Raw genomic sequence first — 6,000 nt, 5'->3', positions numbered from 1 at the left:
CCACCTTTTTGGCCCCTCTCCTACCTCAGCTTGCCAGAAAGACTGTCGACGAGCCAAAGCTACTACCTTGCCATGGACCCCATTTCATCTTGGTCCTTCTTTGCACTAACTAGACTATCCAGTTTACCAGGCAGAGTGAAGTTCTGTACACAAGCTAGATTCACGTCACTTAAGCGCATACGTATGTATACATCGCCGGTGAGTAGGGGCGCAGAATGACGGATCACCCTGCTGCCGCTCAAATCCCTGGCGGCGTAAAATACTATCCGCCCTCCGATTCATAGCAACTTGGAGGAAGAAGTAGTTTATGGTCTGGCGATTGTCGAAACCCCAAATTACCAGTGTTCAGGGTGCGCCCTTTAGCACTAGTGCTATAGCAGCGCCCAAGTCAGACGCCCTTCGCCAAGAGCACCTGCTTTGACTCAAGCGACATTACCCAGGAATGGAAAATGACAGGTAGTTTAACAACTTCATGTAAATCAGACGTTTGTAAACGTCCTATTTGTACACCATTAGCGCAAACAGGATGTGTAGATAAAAGTCCATTCTGCCCATTGCATGTGCACCGTGCGAGCGCGCGTGCGTGTGCATGCACCCTTCAGCCTATGACAGGAAGTGGTTAAACAATGTTGTTCATACACACCGATATTTCAAACAATGATGTTGTATACTATGCCGAACAATGATGTTGTTCAAATACTGTGCGTGCCAGAGGAAGGGACACTCCACACGACATACGCACACATGTTCTGAAAAAAAATGTCACTTAAACGACCACGTACACAATATCTGCCCGATAGTCGTCTGAATTGATACAACAGTTGGATTGGGTACAATATCCGATATCAGTCGGTTTAAAGGAATTGTCGGGGCAAAAAAAAAAATAGTTTCACTTACCCGTGGCTTCTACAAGCCCCATGCAGCCATTCTGTGCCCTCGTAGTCACACACTGCTGCTCCATTCCCCCACCGCCTGCTAGTTTTGTTTTTGCCAACCTTGGGGTCGGCGGGCCGCATTGAATCCATTTTTACCCATTCCTGCTGCACCGCTAACACTAAACATTTTTTGCATTGCACCGTTAATGCTAAAAAATGTATATGTTAATGTGCCTGCACCAGCGGGAATGCGTAAAAATGGACGCAATGCGGGCCGCCAACCCAAGGTCGGAGAAAACGAAACTAGCTGGCGGCGGGGGACTGGAGCAGCAGTGAGTGACTACGAGGGCACAGGATGGCTGCATGGGGCTGGTAGAAGCCCCAGGTAAGTGAAACTTTTTTTTTTTTGCCTGACAATTCCAATGACATTTGGCTACATCTTTTACGACGATCGTCCGATATGGCGATATCTTCCGGTGGTCGGATGTTTTAAACGACATTTATCTGACGTGTGTACATAGCATACGTTTTCAATGTGAGATACATGCAGTACTCTCTATAGTGACTTCCACCTAACCCCACATCGGCCCTGTGGTGAATTCAGTGGCACTTTAGCGCTGTGAAGCACTGCACCTCATGCACCAGCCGCACCCGCCCTTGGTCCTAAGTGCAGTTCACTGCTGGTTCCAACGAACGCTATGAAAACGCTTTTACACAAAACAATGATGAAAAAAGGCAATTATATAAAAAAGAGGGAATATCATACATGTGCCTACAAAGATGCCAGTATCATGAAAAGTGAACTTATTTTCTAGAAGATAGACTGAGGCGTATAAATGACTACAATGCCATTAAGCTCTATTACGCAAAAGTTCCTTTTCAGCCACACTGGAGGAGCAACGATACCTAAACACAAGCGCCGGGCCCTGCAGGACGGCTCGCCCGCGGCCCAGAGAGCTTATTATACTATGCTGTGTGCAGATTATAGGTTTACTGGAAACCACAACAACACAGGGCTCAACGCGCCTCATGCCACCTTGTTGTCACTGGTCTCCCAGCAAATGGATAGGCAGCACCAAATAACTGTTCCAACTCACAAAATGGCTGCTCTCTTGCCAGATAAAAAGCAGTCGAACAAGTATCTACATCCCCGAGGGACAGTTACATGACATTAAGACATAAATCCACTTTTTCTCAGACTTAAAGAGAATCTGTACTCTAATATTCTTACAATAAAAAGCATACCATTCTATTCATTATTTTCTTCTGTGCCCCTCTGTGCTGTTTCTGCCACTCTCTGCTGCAATCCTGGCTTGTAATTAACAGTTTTAGGCAGTGTTTACAAACAAACTAACCAGCTTCTAATAGGCTCAGCTAAGCATAGTGTGTGAGTCATTCAGAGTGTGCAGGGGGCCTGAAGAGGGTGTGTATCGCTTCTACCAATCACAAGCAGCCCTGCACATTCCACACAATCAAGCCTTAGCCCGACAAACAGGACAGAGGAAAGATACACTGATTAATTACAGAGACAGTGCAGTTAGGAAAGACTGCAGTAAGCCAGAGCAGATTAGAACAGGCATAGGAACTTATAGGATAGAAGAACTAAGGCTGAAAAATTTGTTACAGAGTCTCTTTAAAGCTTAGCTAAAAAAAGGAAAACATACCCTACCCCCTCAACGACTAGTGCTGACTAGTTCAGCACTAGCTCACTCCCCGAACTGTTTTTCTGTATTGGATGGTGTGGCCTGAGCTCAGGACCTGGCACTTCTTCGCTTTCTGCCAGACTTATAAAGGGAACGTTAAAGCGGAATATAACCCTGCATTTCAACTTTGCTCTAAAACATTATTTACAGCATATTATATGCAAAAAGCATTTTTTTTTTACTAGACCAGCATTGGAAGGGTTAAACACAGAGGTTTAAAGTTCCGTGGAGAGATATGCAGAAGTTCAGATTGTTACATTCTATTTAGTTATATGTATCTATTGAGAAATGTTACACACTCTTTGGCTGTCCTCCAACTCCTTCTCAGTCAGAGAGATGAGTCACATTCAACACTTAGATACATTTATGTAAACAAAATGTATCTATGTCAGCTTCGGATGCCTCTGCAGAAATCTCCAGTAACTTTAAGGCCCCGTTCACATCACAAACGCGGATGGCCACGCATGCGGAACGCAATGCATGCGAACGCACGCCATCCGCGTTTGTGTGCGTTGCGTGGCTGATCCCATCACTGAAAAGTGAATGGGACAGCCACGCGTTTTTACAAAAAATGCGTGCAGCATGCGTTCCCGGACCGCACAGGTCCGGAACGCATGCAGTGTGAACATCAGACATTGCACTCTATGCAATGTCTGATGTCGTGCGTGTCGGCCACCTGCACGCGTTTCCAAAGTAAGGTGCAGTTGTTTGTGTCACAGTAATCTAGAATACTCCTTCAGGCTAGGGAAAGTCAATTGGATGTGAGTTATTCAGAGGCCATGCAAATTTAATACGCGATTGGAACTGGACCAATTGAATGCATTGCTGATGATCTTTCATTGGTCCAGCTACAGGCTGCATAAATTTGCATGCAATTAACATAAATTTTGCATGTAATCAAAATGATTAGCATCTCAGGAACCATCTCTAAAAAACCTGAGATAAAAGTCATACTTGGACATCTCAAATTAACCCATAACTCTTTCATTCTCAAAGAGGTTGCCGAGCGATTCCAGTTCTTCCCTCACAGTTTTATAAACCAGGTTCTTGCTTGAAAAATGTATGCAAATATCAGATTCTGCTGGTCTAATGTATAGCACGGGGCACAGCAGGCCTGTCACAGCATTCATGCAACAATAGCGCCGGTTAATTTGGGCACATGGTGAAGCCGGAAAGTGTCTCACCCTGCTCTTGCAAAAGTCCCGACAACGTTAATTACTATTCCCCCTGCAGACCGCCATGGACTCAGGGGGTAAGATTTAATTTGGTGGCCAAATAATGCTGGCTGCCGAGTTGCTCTGTTTTTAAAGTAGTTTGGGCTTCGTCTTTTCACTGCGTCCAAATTACTGACTGAGCGCCACTATAGCCATAATTCACATTGTGGCCTATGGCAGTGCATGGAGCACCCAAATTTCCCTGCGCTGTTTTGCACAGCTTCCGTCTCACATCCATTAACAACCTATACATTCAACGTACTCGTCTTTAATAACTAAAAGAGGGTCTACTCTAGATAGATGAAGCACCAAGAGGCAGAAAAAGATTATAGATAGCCCAAAATTATTCACTTGTTGCCATAAAAATAGAAGATGGAAGCTGGATGCAAAAAGGCCATTGCACGATATCGAAAGGATTCCTCAATTAAAGTGCTTATGTGACTCTCCTTGTAGGTTGGCCAACGAGAACATAGGTTTCATGATGTTGTGATGGCAAGACCCCCTTGAAGGTTTGTCCAGGTCTAAGGTCCACTGGATGAACCTTATGACAGTGGTGACTCCTAGGAGGTAGCCAGTCCTGTCCCCACAATATCTTCCTGCTCTTCCTAGCTCAAGACAGAACAACTTCTTATGAGGTCTGTATCCAATAGCCAATTATTGTTAGTGCTTGAATTCGGAATCCTGCATTCGGAAACACAAGTTATGCCGAACACCAGACTTCAGCACCCAAGCTAGTGGAGAGGGTCACGGGGTTGCAATCCACATCATGCAACACGTGACTTCGATGCTTCCTCCTTCCAAGCGAGATAGAGGGACCATACAAGTCACATAAAGCGCAATGTAAACTGCACGAGTGACCTTCCTGTCACCCTGTCTACTAGGTGTTCGGAATGATTTGAACTTTCCAATTCAGGATCCCGAATTCGAACACCAACGCTAATTATTATGAGGAACGGTCTTCAATACAGTCTGAAACTTTGATCGTTACTCCTTGCCAAACTAGGATTTGTGTAAAATATGAATGTATTGCCTTAGGAACTGAAACATTTCAAGTTCACAAGTGCATTGTGTAGCTGTGCACCTATCCATAAAGGCTTGAGACCACCTGTGCCTCTTTCCTCTGAGCAGACTGTGGTCTTGCAATTGCTGGACATCTACTTCCTGTAAACTACAAATTTGTATCCTTACATAGAACCAGGGCTGGGGAGTCGGAGTCGAGGAGTCTGAGCAATTTTCGGGAACCTGGAGTCAGAGGTTTCATAAACCGAGGAGTCAGATTTGGATGATTTTTGTACAGACTCCACAGCCCTGCATAGAACACACAAAGCGGACATCTACACTACTGTGCTCAGACTGGAAATCCTTGCCTGATCCATCATTATTCAGTGTACAGTACTTGGGTTATACACATGAACACAGAACTTGTCTATTATGTGACTGCAGCCTAATCTCTATAGAGAGCTTCTCAGTATAAACCTACCTCTTCTCCATTTCTGCCTAATGTGCTCCTTTTCTCCTCATTCAGAGTTGGCTGGGCTGATCTCAGCTGTCAGAACCTGGCAGAGAAGAGATGTGACTGGAATAAGAACTCAGTAGAACAGGCCAATTGCTGCTGCTGGTGGACAGTTGGATAATAACTTATAAACCTTCTGTACAACACAATACATTCTCAGTGCACTGCTGGCAGCTCCCACAGCGTACATGATGGATGGCTGGGCCAGCTGGGGATTGGAAGAAATTACACAGGGGTAGGTGGATAGATAGATGTGTGGTGGGTGGGGAGGGTGACAACGGATCCGTTTAGTTCAGGCACCCTGTACCCGAGCCCTGTAAGAACAGCGCAAGAGATTTGGGCACCGCCATAGGCCGTAATAGGAATTATGGCTATAGCAGTGCTCAGTGAGTGATTTGAGCGTGTCATAAGACGGAGCACAAATCACTGCAAAAACACTAATTCACCTGACAGCAATAGCTGGAAGCCGAATTACCTCTTTCCCCCACTATCCACGGTGGCCTGGAGGGGGAATAGTTAACGCCGCTGGGACTTGTGCAGGAGCAGGGTGAGCTGTTTATTGCCTTTACCCTGCGCCCACATCTCCCGATTCATAGGTATGCCCCTGTACCACCCTGGAGGTCCCTGCCAGCGTCCACTGCAGTCAGGAGAAGAGAAGTGCTGCTGGATGAATGGGTAGACACGTGATGTCTGCA

This window comes from Hyperolius riggenbachi, chromosome 7, assembly GCF_040937935.1.
Source record: "Hyperolius riggenbachi isolate aHypRig1 chromosome 7, aHypRig1.pri, whole genome shotgun sequence".
Lineage (NCBI taxonomy): Eukaryota > Metazoa > Chordata > Amphibia > Anura > Hyperoliidae > Hyperolius > Hyperolius riggenbachi.
The sequence above is the reverse complement of the archived record's forward strand: the minus strand, read 5'-3'. Positions refer to the sequence as shown.